Here is a 22,344-nt window from a genome sequence, read left to right as displayed (position 1 = left end):
CTGAAAGACATGATATGTGTTACATTTGTAGAATGCTGCTAAAGATGACGGATCATTTGACTGATGATATATAGATATTCTCAGCAATAAAAACATCAGACAAGGTCAGACATCTATGCTTTTAAAGGTGACGTGTATTCTAGCTGTCCTGTCATCCTGTGCTGCTCCGCCCATTGCCCAGGCTTGGCTTGAAAAACCAGTCTGACTTACTGTGTCAGTGTTGTGGCACTGATGTATGTATATAGAGCGTAGTAACAAGCAGATGGGCGATAGAAGAGGAGACAAGTGACCGGACGTGCGAGCTGTGAGTACGGAGAAAACCATAACAGTATGTATGACAATATCTGATACATCGCTATTACTGGACGCTCACTGATAATGGTCTTCAGGGAGGACTAATGGAATTCTAATGCTTTTTATTGTGTTTTTTTTTTAAATAAAACGCCAGAAAGGTTAAGTCGTTTGCGTAGAATTTAATTTTCTAGATCTACAGTAGTGGTAACAGAATATGAAGGAGCAGTGATGCAGTATTGGATAACTGCCAATAATCTTCACATTGCGGATCGCTGCTAATGACGAGGATGGAAATAACATTGTAACCGCTGCAATCCAATGGTTAAACGTAACTCCAGTGGATGTGTTATGTATCTCAGACCAGACTAATGCAACACGTTGCTGGCTCCGCGCTGCTCATCGTAATGTCCTAGGACGCTTTCCCAGACTGTAAAGGCATCGTACGGTGCTGACCAAATTTAAGCAATAGCTTGAAAAATATACAGCATGTTATTTAAGGGACCCTGTCACCATGAAAATGCAGTGCAATTTTCAGGCGTCTTGTTATGGAGCAGGAGGAGCTGATATATAGTTTTATGGCACAGATTCAATACAATTTGTCGTTTTTTTCATTTAAAGGGTAATCGTCATTTTTTTTTTTTTAAGTAATTGGCTTGGTCTCACTAAGTACACCTAAGTTCCCTAGTCAATACTTTTCAATAGGTATTGAATTACCTAGTAATAAACAACCTTTAGAGCACCAGTGTTGAGCGCAAATATTCGAAAAGTGAATTTTTATCTCGAATATCGCCACTTCGAGAACTCGCGAATATTTTGAATATGGTGCTATATATTTGTTATTATATCGAATAGTATTTTTTCCATCTGAACACATGATTTCTCCTTACTTCTTGCTTGTGGGCCAATGAGTCATTGGCCCACAAGCAACTTAAGCAGGGAGGAATCATGACTTCAGATGGAAAAAAAGATGACTATTCTAAATTACGAATATATAGCACTATGACGAATATTCTAAAAACTAATATATAGCACTATATTCTATAGTGCTATATATTTGTTTTTAACACACGCCTGTATTGATCGCATAATATTCGCATATTACGCGATCATTACCTTGCCGATTTTCTAGTAAAAAAAAAAGAATGTTGAATAGAACGAATATTAGAATCCGTTAATATTCGACAAATATTCTACAAAATATTCGCAAAATATTACGAATTCGAATATGACCCCTGCCGCTCATCACTATAGAGCACAGATGGGTGGCACTGTCCAAGTTCCTCTTTCAGAATAACAGCTCTCCCAAGTCAGGTCTTTATTCCCACTATAGGTGGCGCTCTGCCTCCAAGCCTTTTGCAAATGTCCCATGGAAGAAAAACACATAAGCGGCACTCACCAAAGATGGGTTTCTTTATTCCAAAATCACATCGATATAGGCATGGGGAGGATCAGCATAATGCAGGCATGTAACTCGTGGCAACGGCCGTTTCGCACCTCCGCGCTTCCTCAGGCCACTGACTCCCCCAGGCATTTCAGTGGTGCGGCTAAAACAGCATTGCTAGGTGTCCTCCGTCTCCTATCTTGTATATACAGAAGACGGAGGACTTAGCAGTGGGCAGTCCTGAACGCTGCGTGCGCGCTCCCTTCCTGTTCGATCGCTGAAGTGACTTGCTTCTAGAGCGATGTAATTCCCTCTCTAGGGAGTAATAAAGCGCCAAGCGCTCTCAGGAGGAAGAGGGCGTGTTTAACTGTGGGAAAAGCCGATTGGTTGGAGTGAGGCTGCGCGTTCCCGAGATGATCCTAAGTAATTCTGGGTAGTTAGGGAGGGCGGTCTTAGCCTCAGGGTAAGGGCATCAGCGGCCATCTTTAGAAGATTATCAGAAAGAAGTCTTGTGAGGAGCGGTTGCTACGGACGGAATCATATTAACAAGTGGCATGTGAACACAATAATTTGTGATTATAGAATATCGCCACAGCAGCAACAACATATATGAAAATTGAATTTTGAGTGAAAATATAACAGTTACCCTTTAAATCCCTGCTTTTCCTATGCTTAGGAGTCATGTGGGCGGTCCTAATCAGTGGTTGACAGTTGACTTTGCATGAATAAGCATTCACAGATAGCTGTCAGTCAGTAAAGGCAGATTTTTTTTTAAAGTGGGAATTGTGCAGAAATCATTTTTTTATTTTTTTCTATTTATTTATTTATTCATTTTCAAATGCAACATAAAAACAAAAACATCTCCACAATATATTACATATTTTCCCAACCCCACAATCCATCCCACCAAACCCACAACCCATACCCCATGGAGAGAGAGGGAGGAGGTACAAAAAAAAAAAAAAAAAAACATATTATTGAGCCATTGATTCCATATTTGTATAGTACAATCCTTCAACCCCCTGTTATCATATATTATCCTTTCCATTTTTATCATATTATTCACAGATTTCTTCCATTCATTCACAGAAGGCTATGGGTTTTTTTTTATCGATTTTTTCAGAATAAGCAATCTTGCCTGGAACAGCAGCTTACAAAGTACTTGTTTCACAGCCTTCCCCAAGCTCACGTGAAATGTACCCCACAATATACAAGCCACAGGATCACCATACAGTGGGGGAAATAATTATTTGACCCCTCACTGATTTTGTAAGTTTGTCCAATGACAAAGAAATGAAAAGTCTCAGAACAGTATCATTTCAATGGTAGGTTTATTGTAACAGTGGCAGATAGCACATCAAAAGGAAAATCGAAAAAATAACTTTAAATAAAAGATAGCAACTGATTTGCATTTCATTGAGTGAAATAAGTATTTGAACCCTCTAACAAAAAAAGACTTAATACTTGGTGGAAAAACCCTTGTTTGCAAGCACAGAGGTCAAACGTTTCTTGTAATTGATGACCAAGTTTGCGCACATTTTAGGAGGAATGTTGGTCCACTCCTCTTTGCAGATCATCTCTAAATCCCTAAGGTTTCGAGGCTGTCTCTGTGCAACTCTGAGCTTGAGCTCCCTCCATAGGTTTTCGATTGGATTAAGGTCCGGAGACTGACTAGGCCACTCCATGACCTTAATGTGCTTCTTCTTGAGCCACTCCTTTGTTGCCTTTGCTGTATGTTTTGGGTCATTGTCGTGCTGGAACACCCATCCACGACCCATTTTCAGTTTCCTGGCAGAGGGAAGGAGGTTGTCGCTCAGGATTTCACGATACATGGCTCCGTCCATTTTCCCGTTTATGCGAATAAGTTGTCCTGTGCCCTTAGCAGAAAAACACCCCCAAAGCAAAATGTTTCCACCCCCATGCTTGACGGTGGGGACGGTGTTTTGGGGGTCATAGGCAGCATTTTTCTTCCTCCAAACACAGCGAGTTGAGTTAATGCCAAAGAGCTCTATTTTGGTCTCATCAGACCACAGCACCTTCTCCCAGTCACTCTCTGAATCATTCAGGTGTTCATTGGCAAACTTCAGACGGGCCTGCACATGTGCCTTCCTGAGCAGGGGGACCTTGCGAGCCCTGCAGGATTTTAATCCATTGCGGTGTAATGTGTTTCCAATGGTTTTCTTGGTGACTGTGGTCCCTGCTAATTTGAGGTCATTAACTAACTCCTCCCGTGTAGTTCTAGGATGCTTTTTCACCTTTCTCAGAACCATTGACACCCCACGAGGTGAGATCTTGCGTGGAGCCCCAGAGCGAGGTCGATTGATGGTCATTTTGTGCTCCTTCCATTTTCGAACAATCGCACCAACAGTTGTCACCTTCTCTCCCAGCTTCTTGCTAATGGTTTTGTAGCCCATTCCAGCCTTGTGCAGGTCTACAATTTTGTCTCTGACATCCTTGGACAGCTCTTTGGTCTTTCCCATGTTGGAGAGTTTGGAGTCTGCTTGATTGATTGATTCTGTGGACAGGTGTCTTTTATACAGGTGACTAGTTAAGACAGGTGTCCTTAATGAGGGTGACTAATTGAGTATAAGTGTCTAACCACTCTGTGGGAGCCAGAACTCTTAATGGTTGGTAGGGGTTCAAATACTTATTTCACTCAATGAAATGCAAATCAGTTGCTATCTTTTATTTAAAGTTTTTTTTTTTCGATTTTCCTTTTGATGTGCTATCTGCCACTGTTACAATAAACCTACCATTGAAATGATACTGTTCTGAGACTTTTCATTTCTTTGTCATTGGACAAACTTACAAAATCAGTGAGGGGTCAAATAATTATTTCCCCCACTGTATATCTGTACTCCTAGAGCTTTATCAATAATAACTGCTATTTCAAACCAATACCTAAACAGCTTGGGGCATCTCCAAATTAAATGCACTAGACCTGTCTGTTCTTCACAACATCTTGGATATTCATCTATGGCTCTTAAACCCATTTTTTTTTATATTAGGGGTGTACGATGTAACCTATGAATAAGGAAAAACTGGAAACCCCTTAGTGGGGCCCTTAGTGAGACCAGAGGCCTATTACTCAAAGCATCTTCCCATTTCTCATCTGACAAACCTTCAATATCCTTTTTCCATTTCTCTTTAGCTAATATTTTAATCTTTGTGATAACTTCATTAATATTTCATATCTCCTTGAAATATTCCCTTTAACCTTTCCATCCCTGAGAAACTGATCAATATTTTCTGAGGAGGCTTTTTTATATTTCTCTGAATCAGCTGATGAACTAATTGCATCCCTTATTTGTAAAAGCTTAAAATAATCTTTTTTTGGGATCCCAAACGCCCTACTCAAAATCCTTCAATTTATCCCCCTCAAAAATGTGACACAACAAACTTACACCTCTAATCTCTCAGTTTACATATTGCTTAACTTTTTGAATTTCACTCAAATTAATATTATTCCATATTGCATAGTGCATTTTAAATAACCCTTTATACCCATTATATTTTTAATTTCACTCCAAGTGTGATCCATTAAATTTTATATTTGATTATCAGTGCTTGTTTTGCCCAATATACCTTATTCTAAAACCTCCATTAATCTAAACTGCTTAATCTTAAAGGGTTTCTACCATCAGAATTACTGTTATGTAGCTGACTGACATTAGCGATGTGCTAATGTCAGCAGTACATAACAGTGTTCTTTTTGCATTTGTTCCTTTTTCTCCTAAAAAATACACTTTTACAATATGCTAATGAGCCTCTAGGTGCTATGAGGGCATTGATTCAGCACCTAGAGGCTCGTCCACTCACCCTTTATCCCACCCAGGTTCTCCGTCTAACCCGCCCCACTCCTCTTGAGTGACGTCCAAATTCGCAGCATTGCTGATGAAATCCCATGCCTGCACCGTCCACTTCTGTATTCAGCGCAGGCGCAGTGATTTAACCCCTTAAGGACTCAGCCCTATTTCACCTTAAGGACTTGGCCATTTTTTGCAAATCTGACCAGTGTCACTTTAAGTGCTGATAACTTTAAAACGCTTTGACTTATCCAGGCCATTCTGAGATAGTTTTTTCGTCACATATTGTACTTCATGACACTGGTAAAATCAAGTAAAAAAAAAATCATTTTTTTAAATAAAAAAATACCAAATTTACCAAACATTTGTAAAAAATTGCAAGTTTCCAAGTTTTACTTTCTCTACTTCTATAATACATAGTAATACCTCCAAAAATAGTTATTACTTTACATTCCCTATATGTCTACTTCATGTTTGGATCATTTTGGGAATGATATTTTATTTTTTGGGGATGTTACAAGGCTTAGAAGTTTAGGAGCAAATCTCCTAAATTTTTTAGGGACCAGTTCAGGTCTGAAGTCACTTTGCGAGGCTTACATAATAGAAACCACCCAAAAATGACCCCATTCTATAAACTACACCCCTCAAGGTATTCAAAGCTGATTTTACAAACTTTGTTAACCCTTTAGGTGTTCCACAAGAATTTCACTTTTTTGGCAGATTTTCCATTGTAATAATTTTTTTCCAGTTACAAAGCAAGGGTTAACAGCCAAACCAAACTCAATATTTATGGCCCTGATTCTGTAGTTTACAGAAACACTCCATATGTTGTTGTAAACCGCTGTTCGGGCACACGGCAGGGCACAGAAGGAAAGGAATGCCATACGGTTTTTGGAAGGCAGGTTTTGCTGGACTGGTTTTTTTGACACCATGTCCCATTTGAAGCCCCCCTGATGCAACCCTAGAGTAGAAACTCCATAAAAGTAACCCCATCTAAGAAACTACACCCCTCAAGGTATTCAAAACAGATTTTACAATAGTTGTTAACCCTTTACGTGTTCCACAAGAGTTATTGGCAAATGGAGATAAGATTTCCGAATTTAAATTTTTTGGCAAATTTTCCATTTAAATCCATTTTTCCCAGTAACAAAGCAAGGGTTAACAGCCAAACAAAACTCAATATTTATGGCCCTGATTCTGTAGTTTACAGAAACACCCCATATGTTGTTGTAAACCGCTGTACGGGCACACGGCAGGGCGCAGAAGGAAAGGAATGCCATACGGTTTTTGGAAAGCAGATTTTGCTGGATTGTTTTTTTTTGACACCATGTCCCATTTTAAGCCCCCCTAATGCGCCCCTAGAGTAGAAACTCCATAAAAGTGACCCCATCTAAGAAACTACACCCCTCAAGGTATTCAAAACAGATTTTACAAACGTTGTTAACCCTTTAGGTGTTCCACAAGAGTTATTGGCAAATGGAGATGAAATTTCAGAATTTAAATTTTTTGGCAAATTTTCCATTTTAATCCATTTTTCCCAGTAACAAAGCAAGGGTTAACAGCCAAACAAAACTCAATATTTATGGCCCTGATTCTGTAGTTTACAGAAACACCCCATATGTTGTCGTAAACTGCTGTACGGGCACACGGCAGGGCGCAGAAGGAAAGGAATGCCATACGGTTTTTGGAAAGCAGATTTTGCTGGACTGTTTTTTTTTGACACCATGTCCCATTTGAAGCCCCCCTAATGCGCCCCTAGAGTAGAAACTCCAAAAAAGTGACCCCATTTTAGAAACTACGGGATAGGGTGGCAGTATTTTTGGTACTAGTTTAGGGTACATATGATTTTTGGTTGCTCTATATTACACTTTTCCACTTCTGTATTCAGCGCAGGCGCAGTGATTTAACCCCTTAAGGACTCAGCCCTATTTCACCTTAAGGACTTGGCCATTTTTTGCAAATCTGACCAGTGTCACTTTAAGTGCTGATAACTTTAAAACGCTTTGACTTATCCAGGCCATTCTGAGATAGTTTTTTCGTCACATATTGTACTTCATGACACTGGTAAAATCAAGTAAAAAAAAAATCATTTTTTTAAATAAAAAAATACCAAATTTACCAAACATTTGTAAAAAATTGCAAGTTTCCAAGTTTTACTTTCTCTACTTCTATAATACATAGTAATACCTCCAAAAATAGTTATTACTTTACATTCCCTATATGTCTACTTCATGTTTGGATCATTTTGGGAATGATATTTTATTTTTTGGGGATGTTACAAGGCTTAGAAGTTTAGAAGCAAATCTCCTAAATTTTTTAGGGACCAGTTCAGGTCTGAAGTCACTTTGCGAGGCTTACATAATAGAAACCACCCAAAAATGACCCCATTCTATAAACTACACCCCTCAAGGTATTCAAAGCTGATTTTACAAACTTTGTTAACCCTTTAGGTGTTCCACAAGAATTTCACTTTTTTGGCAGATTTTCCATTGTAATAATTTTTTTCCAGTTACAAAGCAAGGGTTAACAGCCAAACCAAACTCAATATTTATGGCCCTGATTCTGTAGTTTACAGAAACACTCCATATGTGGTTGTAAACCGCTGTTCGGGCACACGGCAGGGCACAGAAGGAAAGGAATGCCATACGGTTTTTGGAAGGCAGGTTTTGCTGGACTGGTTTTTTTGACACCATGTCCCATTTGAAGCCCCCCTGATGCAACCCTAGAGTAGAAACTCCATAAAAGTAACCCCATCTAAGAAACTACACCCCTCAAGGTATTCAAAACAGATTTTACAATAGTTGTTAACCCTTTAGGTGTTCCACAAGAGTTATTGGCAAATGGAGATAAGATTTCCGAATTTAAATTTTTTGGCAAATTTTCCATTTTAATCCATTTTTCCCAGTAACAAAGCAAGGGTTAACAGCCAAACAAAACTCAATATTTATGGCCCTGATTCTGTAGTTTACAGAAACACCCCATATGTTGTTGTAAACCGCTGTACGGGCACACGGCAGGGCGCAGAAGGAAAGGAATGCCATACGGTTTTTGGAAAGCAGATTTGGCTGGATTGTTTTTTTTTGACACCATGTCCCATTTTAAGCCCCCCTAATGCGCCCCTAGAGTAGAAACTCCATAAAAGTGACCCCATCTAAGAAACTACACCCCTCAAGGTATTCAAAACAGATTTTACAAACGTTGTTAACCCTTTAGGTGTTCCACAAGAGTTATTGGCAAATGGAGATGAAATTTCAGAATTTAAATTTTTTGGCAAATTTTCCATTTTAATCCATTTTTCCCAGTAACAAAGCAAGGGTTAACAGCCAAACAAAACTCAATATTTATGGCCCTGATTCTGTAGTTTACAGAAACACCCCATATGTTGTCGTAAACTGCTGTACGGGCACACGGCAGGGCGCAGAAGGAAAGGAATGCCATACGGTTTTTGGAAAGCAGATTTTGCTGGACTGTTTTTTTTTGACACCATGTCCCATTTGAAGCCCCCCTAATGCGCCCCTAGAGTAGAAACTCCAAAAAAGTGACCCCATTTTAGAAACTACGGGATAGGGTGGCAGTATTTTTGGTACTAGTTTAGGGTACATATGATTTTTGGTTGCTCTATATTACACTTTTTGTGAGGCAAGGTAACAAGAAATAGCTGTTTTGGTACAGTTTTTCTTTTTTGTTATTTACAACATTCATCTGACAGGTTTGATCATGTGATATTTTTATAGACCAGGTTTTCAGGGATGCGGCGATACCTAATATGTATACTTTTTTTTTTTAATGTAAGTTTTACACAATGATTTCTTTTTTGAAACAAAAAAAATCATGTTTTAGTGTTTCCATAGTCTGAGAGCCATAAATTTTTCAGTTTTTGGGCGATTACCTTGGGTAGGGTATGATTTTTGCAGGATGAGGTGACGGTTTTATTGGCACTATTTTGGGGTGCGTGTGACTTTTTGATCGCTTGCTATTACACCTTTTGTGATGTAAGGTGACAAAAAATTGCTTTTTTTACACCGTTTTTATTTTAATTTCTTTTACGGTATTCACCTGAGGGGTTAGGTCATGTGATATTTTTATAGAGCAAGTTATTACAGACGCTGCGATACCTAATATGTATACTTTTTTTTATTTATGTAAGTTCTACACAATAATATCATTTTTGAAACAAAAAATAATCATGTTTTAGTGTCTCCATATTCTGAGAGCCATAGTTTTTTAATTTTTTGGGCGATTATCTTAGGTAGGGTCTCATTTTTTGCGGGATGAGATTACGATTTGATTGGCCCTATTTTGGGGTGCATATGACTTTTTTATCGCTTGCTATTACACTTTTTGTGATGTAAGTTTTTTCTTTTTTTTTTTTTACGGTGTTCATCTGAGGGGTTAGGTCATGTGATATTTTTATAGAGCCGGTCGATACGGACGCGGCGATACCTAATATGTATACTTTTTTTTATTTATGTAAGTTTTACACAATAACAGCTTTTTTAAAACAAAAAAAATGATGTTTTAGTGTCTCCATATTCTGCGCCATAGTTTTTTTATTTTTTGGGCGATTGTCTCAGGTAGGGGCTCATTTTTTGCGGGATGAGGTGACGGTTAGATTGGTACTATTTTGGTGGGCAAACGCCTTTTTGATCGCTTTCTGTTGTACTTTTTGTGATGTAAGGTGACAAAAAAATGGTTTATTTAGCACAGTTTTTATTTTTAATTTTTTACGGTGTTCATCTGAGGGGTTAGGTCATGTGATATGTTTATAGAGCCGGTTGATACGGACACAGCGATATCTAATATGTCAACTTTTTTTCCCCCTATTTTTTACCAATTTCTTTTAACTTTATTTGGTGAAAATGCAGTTTTTGTTTATTTTTACTTGAAACTTTAAATTTTTTGGGGGGGGGGGGGGGGGGGGACTTAATTTTTTCAACTTTTTTTTCACTTTATTGTTTGTCCCACTTTGGCACTTCAACTTTTTGGGGTCTAATCCCTTTTACAAAGCATTCCAATACTTCTGTATTGGAATGCATTGGCTGTATGAGTAATACAGTGTGTATTACTCATACAGCTTCCGGCCTTTGAGATCCAGGGGGCTGGATCTCACAGGCTCGTCACCGGAAGGCAGCGCAGATGCCTAAGGAAGGCATCGCGCTGCCTTCCATGCCATCGGGTCCCCCCTACAGCCGCATGGGGATCCGATGGCACCGCCGCCCGCCATATAAGGTAAAACCGCAAACTGCAGGTCTGAATTGACCTGCGGTTTGCGGCGATCGCCGATGCGGGGGGGTCACATGACCCCCCCGCGTTGTGACAGGATGCCCGCTGAATCATTTAAGCGAGCATCCTGCAATGATTAACCCTCGCCGCAATGTAATTTTAAACTTAGGACGTACCGGTACGCCCTGAGTCCTTAAGGACTCGGCAAACATGGCGTACCGGTACGTCCTAAGTCCTTAAGGGGTTAATGACGCGCTCCTGGTGCTGGCTTCCTCACTGTGACGTAGGAGCGCGTCCTTCACTCACTGCGCCTGCGCCGAATACAGAAGTGGACGGCGCAGGTGCGGGATTTCGTCAGCGATGCTGCGAACTCGGACGTCAATCAATAGGAGCGGGGCGGGCAGAACAGGGGACCTGGGTGGGATAAAGGGTGAGTGGACCGAGCCTCTAGGTGCTGAATCAACGCCCACATAGCACCTAGAGGCTCATTAGCATATTGCAAAAGTGTGTTTTTTAGGAGAACGGCCGCAGGGGCAAATATAAAAAGAACACTGTTATGTACTCCTGAAAATAGCACATCGCTAATGTCAGTCAGCTACATAACAGAAATTCTGATGGTAGAAATCCTTTAAGTCCCATTTTCACTAAATTCCATCTCAACAATGGACTTATCTCACTCTCCTTCATATGTTCAAATTGTGCCACCAAAAAATATAAATGCCAATTCGGAAGAGATAAACCCCCCTCTTTAACGGGTAACTGAAGTATTTCTTATTTAAAGGAAATTGTTTGGAGGGAATACGGTGGCTCTCCAGTGTGGGCAATATGCAAGGTGCACGTGTCTAAGCTGACTCACCCAGTCAGAAAAGGCAGGCGTATAGGAACATAGGAAGACAGGCACTCTATATGAGGTCACCAGCAGATATCAACAAAGGACAAGGGATAGTGTGTATATGATAAAAACTATATTTATTTGGGTAGTAATAAAAACATTATCAATATAGTTCACTCCCAATGTACAGGGAGAGGAGTGGGTGGTGTAAAATAGATGAATGGATAAATGAATAAAGAAAAATAAAAATAATGTGAAAATGTGATGATAAAACGCCCTGTATTGGGCTATAAGTCCAGAATCATGGTATGTAGGACTTTAAATATTAGACAAATATAGTCAATAGTCTGAGATGGATTCAGTTGATTAAAATAAGTAAAAAGTTAGTACAAAGATCTAAATTGTGACAGGTTTAAAAGAATATATCAGCAGCATTCCAGATCCAATGTATGTGTATACACAGCTATGCGAAAGTTATTTTCAGCGAACCAGTGCCTGGTGGCGTCCCACCTAAAATTGTCTATCTGGTCGCTGTTACCTTTCTGGAGGATCGTCGGTTCTTCTATGTGGGTGTGTCCGCGCAGGATCCTCTGTGTGCTGTGGATGCTTAGTGCGGTTATGGATAGACGGGGCCGGCAGCGCGGTTGCAGATGGATGTGATGACCGCGAAGGGCTGCTGTTTGTGGATCTGTCTGTCGATGCGAATGTTGCTGTCTTTTCCTCGGATCAGAGGGCTGCTGACTGTGTCTGGCGTTCTTGCCACGTGCGGCAGTTTAGCGCGCGCTTTAATTCCCGGTGTTGTCAATGGATGGAGGCAGCCTGATGGTTGAGTTTGGAAGCGCTTCCCAGGGCTTGGATAACCATACGCGTTTCGAAGGATTGCAGCCTTCTTCATCAGTGATAACGTTTTTATTACTACCCAAATAAATATACTTTTTATCATATACACACTATCCCTTGTCCTTTGTTGATATCTGCTGGGGACCTCATATAGAGTGCCTGTCTTCCTATGTTCCTATTTCTTATTTAAACCTAGATGTTCCTCCTTTCCAGATAAACTCCCCCCATTAACCTATCCATCATCCTAAAAACGTTATTTGGTAACCAAACTGGAGCATTTTGCAATACAAACAATACCTTAGGGAGAAAAAACATTTATTTTCAATCCTGAAAAATATCCAAACTTATCTATTATACTCATTATTTTACCTAAATCCACCTCAGTGTTACCCAACTACAACTAAATATTATCGTCATACAGCGTTGTTTTTTTCATTAATACTCCCATATTGGAATCCCTTAGGCCTCTTTCACACAGGCGTCGCGTGTGAGGGCCGGATAGGATGCAGGTGTGTTGCGGGAAAATGCGCGATTTTTCCGTGCGAGTGCAAAGCGTTTTAATGCTGAGAAAAATCTGCATGTTTGGTATCCAAACCCAAACCCGGACTTCTTTACTGAAGTTCAGGTTTGGGTTAGGTGTTGTGTAGATTTTATTATTTTCCCTTATAACATGGTTATAAGGGAAAATAATAGCATTCTTAATACAGAATGCTTAGTAAATTAGGGATGGAGGGGTTAAAAAAAAAATAAAAAAATATTAAACTCACCTTATCCACTTGTTCGCGCTGCCCGACTTCTCTTCTTTCTTCTTCTTTGATGAGCTGGGAGAAAAGGACCTTTGGTGACGTCACTGCGCTCATCACGTGGTCCATCACATGATTCATCCCCATGGTGATGGATCATGTGATGGACCATGTGATGTGTGCAGTGACGTCACCAAAAGTCCTTTTCTCCCAGCTCATCAAAGAAGAAGAAGAGAAACCGGGCTGCGCGAACAAGTTGATAAGGTGAGTTTAATTATGATATTTTTTTTTTAACCCCTCCATCCCTAATTTACTTCGCATTCTGTATTAAGAATGCTAGTATTTTCCCTTATAAACATGTCAGAAGGGAAAATAATAAATATTGGGTCCCCATCCCGATCATCTCCTAGCAACCATGTGTGAAAATCGCACCGCATCCGCACTTGCTTGCGGATGCCTGCGATTTTCACTCAGTCCCATTCACTTGTATGGGGCCTGCGTTACTGGAAAAACGCACAATACAGAGCATGCTGCGATTTTCACGCAACGCACAAGTGATGCGTGAAAATCAACGCTCGTGTGCACAGCCCCATAGAACAGAGTAAGACGGATGTCCGGTACATCGCAGGCTGCTATCCCTATGCTGCACAGCCTGCGATGTGCCAGCAACATGCAATGTGCCGGCCATTTTTTTCCCCCTGCACTGTATTTGCCCCATAAGATCCATTAACATTTTCCCCCCACTTTAGGGGGGGGGGGTGCGTCTTATGGGGCGAAAAATACGGTATATCTTTAACCTTTTCTTGTTCCTCCTCCCATTTTTTCAACCTTTCTATTGAGGGGTCAACCACACAACTCACTCTTGCCTCTTCTAACTTCTGTTCTGCAATCTTGTTTTTTTCTTGAACTTTTTTTTTTTTCCAATATTTCACCTTATTAAACAAAATCCCTCTTAGAAAGGCCTTCACCGTATCCCAAATCACTTGCTTATTAGTTGAGTCTTTATTCACCTGGAAAAAAAACTTTAGTTCTTCCTTATCTTTTAACAGAGTTAACCAATGAGAGTTGAACTTAAACAGTGAAGGGCCCTGCCTAGTCCCAAGTTCAACCTCCATAACAACAGAGCAATGATCTGATAGAGTCCTAGGGACAGATTTTTTTTTTGTTATATTTTTTTCCAAGAGTTTTTTACTTCCCAGGATCATATCAATCCTCGACAGTGGCGTCGCTACAGGGGGGTAAGGGGGGGCAATTGCCCCCCCAGGTCATTCCTTGCCCCCCCGGGTGCCCACCCCGGCTGATTCGCTAATCGCTGCTGCGCCCGGCCGGCCGCCCGCACTACTGAGTGACTCAGTGATTCAAGTACACTACAGACAACACAGATCAGATACACAGACATGAGTCACATGACATGACAGATGGGGGTGGGGGCGGCCTTCAGACCCAGCGGAGGCAGAGCGTGCAGGGCGGGCGCAGGCTGGGAATGCGGCAGCCGCAGAGACGAGTTGACGTCACCACGTAAAGCTGCGTGCCTGCCCGCCCGCGCAAACGCTTGCTTCTTCTGCTACTGCGTCTGCTGCTAGTGAGCCTGTCTCTGTCTGTGCCAACTGCCCAGCCCAGGCCCCAGCTTTGGACTGTTGGACAGGAGAGGAGGACTACTGTGACTGTGTGTGGCAACTTCCCAAAACAAAGTAAGAATAAAAAGTTTCAAAAAAAGTATGTACCCCCACTACCTCGCCTCATGGCCTGCCTGCTTGTACCCAGCCCCTCCTCAACCCTGATACCCCTATAACTTAGGGGTATCAGGGTACATTATACAGGGGTAATATAACTAAGGACCCCTGTATAATGTCCCCTGATAGCACTGAGTCCTCCTCAGTTATATTACCCTTGTATAATGTACCCTGATACCCCTTAGTTATAATATTACCCATAATGTCCCCTGATACCCCTCAGTTATATAACTGAGGGTAATCAGGGTACATTATACAGGGGGTAATATAACCAAGGGGTATCAGGGTACATTATACAGAGGGTAATATAACTTATATTACCACCGTATAATGCCTGATAGGCCTCCTGAGTAACTTATATTACCCTTGTATAATTATGTACCCGGATAACCCTTAGTTATATGATCCCGGCGGGGTCATATAACTAAGGGGTATCAGGGTACATTATTATACAGGGGTAATATAACTCAGGAGGCCTATCAGGCATTATACGGTGGTAATATAGCCTACATTACCCCTGTATAATGTCCCATGATAGCCCTCCTCAGTTATATTACCCTTGTATAATGTACCCTGATACCCCTCAGTTATATTACCCCTGTGTAATGTACCCTGATACCCCTTAATTATATTACCCCGGTGCCAGGGGCGTAGCTGCAGGGGAAGCGGCTGCTTTGGGGCCCTGACCTAGAAGGGGCCCATCCAGGAGGAGGAGGACTAAAAGATTTTGTCAGGGCATCCTCAACAGTATTACACTATGAAAAAATATACAGATAGTACAGACAGAGTAGGAAAAGGATGGAACGGCTGCCGGGCCTGGTCATGTAATGTGATTAACTAGCCATGGGGACTGGGACATTTCAGTCTGTGACCGTCCCTCGGTTTGGCGGGACAGGCAGCTGGTTGTTATGGGGCAGCATACATTCACCAGGCTGTTTGCCTCAGCATCTGCAATTTGTGTAGAAACCTATACTATATTGTTTCCATAGTTTTCCATGAAGCGAATATAGATGTAAGTGAGCAGATGGATCTAGACGTGTAACATCCTTTCTTATGTGTTACAGCTTGTACAGAGTCCGAAGAGGAAGAACCCAAAAACCATACTGCCCAGAGGACGGCATTTTCTTACACCTAGCCCCCCAGCCAAAGTGTTAAAGTGGCATCAGAGATCACCAAGGTCAAGCCAAGTAACTGTAAGTTTTCATGTGGAGTATGTTTGTTATACACATATAGCATACACTGTGCCACACAATATACAGTATACCGCTACACTGTGCCACACAATATACAGTATACCTCTACACTGTGCCACACAATATACAGTATACATCTACACTGTGCCACACAATATACAGTATACCGCTACACTGTGTAGGGGTTATACTGTTTATTGTACAGCATGGCGCAGGGGTTATATTGTCCGGCATGGTGTAACCTCCATACATTTGATGTACAGTATACATTATAATCCTTGTACCATGCCATACAATATACATTATAATCCATACACCATGCCACAGTATAATATACAGTATTGTTCATAAACATTCTATACAATATATATTATAATCCTATATATACTGTACAGCATGGTGTATGAACTATAACGTATATTGTATTTTTCAGTAGTATGATTAGCTGGTGAAAATTATTAGTGCCCCCCCATTTTTGACTGTGTATCTTCTGAGCCCCCCCCCCCCTATATATTGATCCTACAGGGAGTGCAGAATTATTAGGCAAGTTGTATTTTTGAGGATTAATTTTATTATTGAACAACAACCATGTTCTCAATGAACCCAAAAAACTCATTAATATCAAAGCTGAATATTTTTGGAAGTAGTTTTTAGTTTGTTTTTAGTTATAGCTTCTTTAGGGGGATATCTGTGTGTGCAGGTGACTATTACTGTGCATAATTATTAGGCAACTTAACAAAAAACAAATATATACCCATTTCAATTATTTATTTTTACCAGTGAAACCAATATAACATCTCAACATTCACAAATATACATTTCTGACATTCAAAAACAAAACAAAAACAAATCAGTGACCAATATAGCCACCTTTCTTTGCAAGGACACTCAAAAGCCTGCCATCCATGGATTCTGTCAGTGTTTTGATCTGTTCACCATCAACATTGCGTGCAGCAGCAACCACAGCCTCCCAGACACTGTTCAGAGAGGTGTACTGTTTTCCCTCCTTGTAAATCTCACATTTGATGATGGACCACAGTTTCTCAATGGGGTTCAGATCAGGTGAACAAGGAGGCCATTCATTAGATTTTCTTCTTTTATACCCTTTCTTGCCAGCCACGCTGTGGAGTACTTGGACGCGTGTGATGGAGCATTGTCCTGCATGAAAATCATGTTTTTCTTGAAGGATGCAGACTTCTTCCTGTACCACTGCTTGAAGAAGGTGTCTTCCAGAAACTGGCAGTAGGACTGGGAGTTGAGCTTGACTCCATCCTCAACCCGAAAAGGCCCCACAAGCTCATCTTTGATGATACCAGCCCAAACCAGTACTCCACCTCCACCTTGCTGGCGTCTGAGTCGGACTGGAGCTCTCTGCCCTTTACCAATCCAGCCACGGGCCCATCCATCTGGCCCATCAAGACTCACTCTCATTTCATCAGTCCATAAAACCTTAGAAAAATCAGTCTTGAGATATTTCTTGGCCCAGTCTTGACGTTTCAGCTTGTGTGTCTTGTTCAGTGGTGGTCGTCTTTCAGCCTTTCTTACCTTGGCCATGTCTCTGAGTATTGCACACCTTGTGCTTTTGGGCACTCCAGTGATGTTGCAGCTCTGAAATATGGCCAAACTGGTGGCAAGTGGCATCTTGGCAGCTGCACGCTTGACTTTTCTCAGTTCATGGGCAGTTATTTTGCGCCTTGGTTTTTCCACACGCTTCTTGCGACCCTGTTGACTATTTTGAATGAAATGCTTGATTGTTCGATGATCACGCTTCAGAAGCTTTGCAATTTTAAGAGTGCTGCATCCCTCTGCAAGATATCTCACTATTTTTGACTTTTCTGAGCCTGTCAAGTCCTTCTTTTGACCCATTTTGCCAAAGGAAAGGAAGTTTCCTAATAATTATGCACACCTAATATAGGGTGTTGATGTCATTAGACCACACCCCTTCTCATTACAGAGATGCACATCACCTAATATGCTTAATTGATAGTAGGCTTTCGAGCCTATACAGCTTGGGGTAAGACAACATGCATAAAGAGGATGATGTGGTCAAAATACTCATTTGCCTAATAATTCTGCACGCAGTGTAGAGTCGCCACTGATCCTCGACCAAGTTTGGTGTGTTTTTGAATAACAGGAGTAGGTTATTTCTTCTGTGTTTAATAGACACCAAACGTCGACCCAGTCAAACTCAGCTATTAGGTTGGCCAGTAGAGATTAGCAAATTTCTCAAAAGTTAGATTCGGCTGATTCACCGAATTTCGCAAAAAAATTCGCTTTGTGACGAATTACTTCACAGTAGCGGGTGCAATGACAGGGAGCTGTGATAGCGCCGCCCCCATCATTAGGGGCATCTGAGTGTAAAATTAACAATAAAAAAAAATTAAATCAAACTTACCGCCTCCATTTGCTCGCGACGGGCTGCCCGCCACCATCTTGCTTGAAGATCTCTCCCGAAATCCTGTGCGGCGCGAGATTACGTCATCACACCGGCTGGTGTGGTGACGTATGATGTCATCACGCCGGCCGACGTGATGATCTAATCTCGTGCCGCACGGGATTTCGGCCGAGATCTTCAAGCAAGATGGAGGCTGGCGGCCCGTCGCGAGCAAATGGAGGCGGTAAGTTTGAATTTATTTATTTTTTTAAATATTTCAGCTTAAATAAATTCGCTGTCACGAAGCACGAGGAAATTTGGCTTCTAGGCGAATCAAATTTCTCCTGAAATTCGGATCGAATTCCACTCCGTGGGATTCGATTCGCTCATCTATATTGGCCAGTTTAGTATTATAAAATACATTTTTACTAGTAGATAGTCTATCTTTACTTGGATCCATCACCACATTATAATCTCCTACTGCAATCAGGATACAATCTTGCCTATCTAGCATACACAGTGGATATAAAAAGTCTACACACCCCTGTTAAAATGTCAGGTTTCTGTGATGTAAAAAAAATGAGAAAAGATAAGTCATTTCAGAACTTTTTCCACCTTTAATGTGACCTATAAACTGTACCACTCAATTGAAATACCAACTGAAATCTTTTAGGTGGAGGGAAGAAAACAAAAAAAACTAAAATAATGTGGTTGCATAAGTGTGCACTCACTCTTATAACTGGGGATGTAGCTGTGTTCAGAATTAAGCAATCACATTCAAAATCATGTTAAATAGGAGTCAGCATACACCTGCCATCATTTAAAGTGCCTCTGATTAACCCCAAATAAAGTTCAGCTGCTCTAGTTGGTCTTTCCTGAAATTTTCTTAGTCGCATCCCACAGCAAAAGCCATGGTCCACAGAGAGCTTCTGCATCAGAGGGATCTCATTGTTAAAAGGTATCAGTCAGGAGAAGGGTGCAAAAGAATTTCCAAGGCATTAGATATACCATGGAACACAGTGAAGACAGTCATCATCAAGTGGAGAAAATATGGCAGTGACATTACCAAGAACTGGATGTCCCTCCAAAATTGATGAAAAGATGAGAAGAAAGCTGGTCTGGGAGGCTACCAAGAGGCCTACAGCAACATTAAAGGACCTGCAGGAATATCTGGCAAGTACTTGCTGTGTGGTACATGTGACAACAATCTCCCGTATTCTTCATATGTCTGGGGCTATGGGGTAGAGTGGCAAGATGAAAGCCTTTTCTTACGAAGAAAAACATCCAAGCCAGGCTACATTTTGCAAAAGCACATCTGAAGTCTCTCAAAAGCATGTGGGAAAAGGTGTTATGGTCTGATGAAACCAAGGTTGAACTTTTTGGCCATAATTCCAAAAGATACGTTTGGCCCAAAAACAACACTGCACATCACCAAAAGAACACCATACCCACAGTGAAGCATGGTGGTGGCAGCATCATGCTTTGGGGATGTTTTTCTTCAGCTGGAACTGGGTTCTTAGTTAAGCTAGAGGGAATTATGAACAGTTCCAAATACCAGTCCATATTGGCACAAAACCTTCAGGCTTCTGCTAGAAAGCCAAACATGAAGAGGAACTTCATCTTTCAGCATGACACCGACCCAAAGCATACATCCAAATCAACAAAAGAAAAGGCTTCACAAGAAGAAGATTAAAGTTTTGGAATGGCCCAGCCAGACCTGAATCCGATTGAAAATCTGTGGGGTGATCTGAAGAGGGCTGCGCACAGGAGATGCCCTCGCAATCTGACAGATTTGGAGTGTTTTTGCAAAGAAGTGTGGGCAAATCTTGCCAAGTCAAAATGTGTCATGCTGATAGACTCATACCCAAAAAGACTGAGTGCTGTAATAAAATCAAAATGTGCTTCCACAAAGTATTAGTTTAAGGATGTGCACACTTATGCAACCATATTATTATTTTTTTTTTTTCTTCCCTCTACCTAAAATATTTCAGTTTGTTTTTCAATTGAGTTTTTACAGTTTATAGGTCACATTAAAGGTGGAAAAAGTTCTGAAATGATTTATCTTTACATCACAGAAACCTGACATTTTAACAGGGGTGTGTAGAGGCGGAATATAAATATTTGCTATCACCATCTGTACATCATTTATATTACACTGAAAGAACAGATACCTGCCGCAATCATCCGCCTTGCATGCCACATATTCATAGTTGACTTTATTGTGCACCAAAATGGACACTCCTCTCGGATGTAATGTATACAGGGAGTGCAGAATTATTAGGCAAGTTGTATTTTTGAGGATTAATTTTATTATTGAACAACAACCATGTTCTCAATGAACCCAAAAAACTCATTAATATCAAAGCTGAATATTTTTGGAAGTAGTTTTTAGTTTGTTTTTAGTTTTAGCTATTTTAGGGGGATATCTGTGTGTGCAGGTGACTATTACTGTGCATAATTATTAGGCAACTTAACAAAAAACTAATATATACCCATTTCAATTATTTATTTTTACCAGTGAAACCAATATAACATCTCAACATTCACAAATATACATTTCTGACATTCAAAAAGAAAGCAAAAACAAATCAGTGACAATATAGCCATCTTTCTTTGCAAGGACACTCAAAAGCCTGCCATCCATGGATTCTGTCAGTGTTTTGATCTGTTCACCATCAACATTGTGTGCAGCAGCAACCACAGCCTCCCAGACACTGTTCAGAGAGGTGTACTGTTTTCCCTCCTTGTAAATCTCACATTTGATGATGGACCACAGGTTCTCAATGGGGTTCAGATCAGGTGAACAAGGAGGCCATGTCATTAGATTTTCTTCTTTTATACCCTTTCTTGCCAGCCACGCTGTGGAGTACTTGGACGCGTGTGATGGAGCATTGTCCTGCATGAAAATCATGTTTTTCATGAAGGATGCAGACTTCTTCCTGTACCACTGCTTGAAGAAGGTGTCTTCCAGAAACTGGCAGTAGGACTGGGAGTTGAGCTTGACTCCATCCTCAACCCGAAAAGGCCCCACAAGCTCATCTTTGATGATACCAGCCCAAACCAGTACTCCACCTCCACCTTGCTGGCGTCTGAGTCGGACTGGAGCTCTCTGCCCTTTACCAATCCAGCCACGGGCCCATCCATCTGGCCCATCAAGACTCACTCTCATTTCATCAGTCCATAAAACCTTAGAAAAATCAGTCTTGAGATATTTCTTGGCCCAGTCTTGACGTTTCAGCTTGTGTGTCTTGTTCAGTGGTGGTCGTCTTTCAGCCTTTCTTACCTTGGCCATGTCTCTGAGTATTGCACACCTTGTGCTTTTGGGCACTCCAGTGATGTTGCAGCTCTGAAATATGGCCAAACTGGTGGCAAGTGGCATCTTGGCAGCTGCACGCTTGACTTTTCTCAGTTCATGGGCAGTTATTTTGCGCCTTGGTTTTTCCACACGCTTCTTGCGACCCTGTTGACTATTTTGAATGAAACGCTTGATTGTTCGATGATCACGCTTCAGAAGCTTTGCAATTTTAAGAGTGCTGCATCCCTCTGCAAGATATCTCACTATTTTTGACTTTTCTGAGCCTGTCAAGTCCTTCTTTTGACCCATTTTGCCAAAGGAAAGGAAGTTGCCTAATAATTATGCACACCTGATATAGGGTGTTGATGTCATTAGACCACACCCCTTCTCATTACAGAGATGCACATCACCTAATATGCTTAATTGGTAGTAGGCTTTCGAGCCTATACAGCTTGGAGTAAGACAACATGCATAAAGAGGATGATGTGGTCAAAATACTCATTTGCCTAATAATTCTGCACGCAGTGTATATGGAATGATATCCACCCTCTATCCATCTTTTCTCCACCCACCTCACAGAATCCCTATCCAAATGTGTTTCTTGCAGGCAGATAACGGCTGGCATGTATC

General features: G+C 41.0%; 1 protein-coding gene across 5 annotated transcripts in view; it reads left to right on the top strand.

Moving 5' to 3' along the window:
• The first annotated feature begins 226 nt into the window (after positions 1-226).
• The window catches only part of LOC121001285 (carbonic anhydrase 13-like), an 86,482-nt gene continuing 64,364 nt past the window's right edge, over positions 227-22,344 (top strand). For 2 of the 5 annotated variants that reach the window (XM_040432285.1, XM_040432280.1), the window contains exons 1-2: positions 265-328; positions 15,917-16,045. The gene's annotated coding sequence lies outside the window, so the exon portion shown is untranslated. Of the gene's footprint in view, positions 329-15,916; positions 16,046-22,344 lie in introns of all 5 variants that reach the window. The other 3 variants (XM_040432281.1, XM_040432284.1, XM_040432282.1) reach the window with 3 other exon arrangements.

The sequence above is a fragment of the Bufo bufo genome, chromosome 5, assembly GCF_905171765.1.
Source record: "Bufo bufo chromosome 5, aBufBuf1.1, whole genome shotgun sequence".
In the NCBI taxonomy this organism is placed as follows: Eukaryota; Metazoa; Chordata; class Amphibia; order Anura; family Bufonidae; genus Bufo; species Bufo bufo.
Note: the sequence above shows the minus strand (reverse complement) of the source record. Positions and strands in the feature narration are given on the sequence as shown.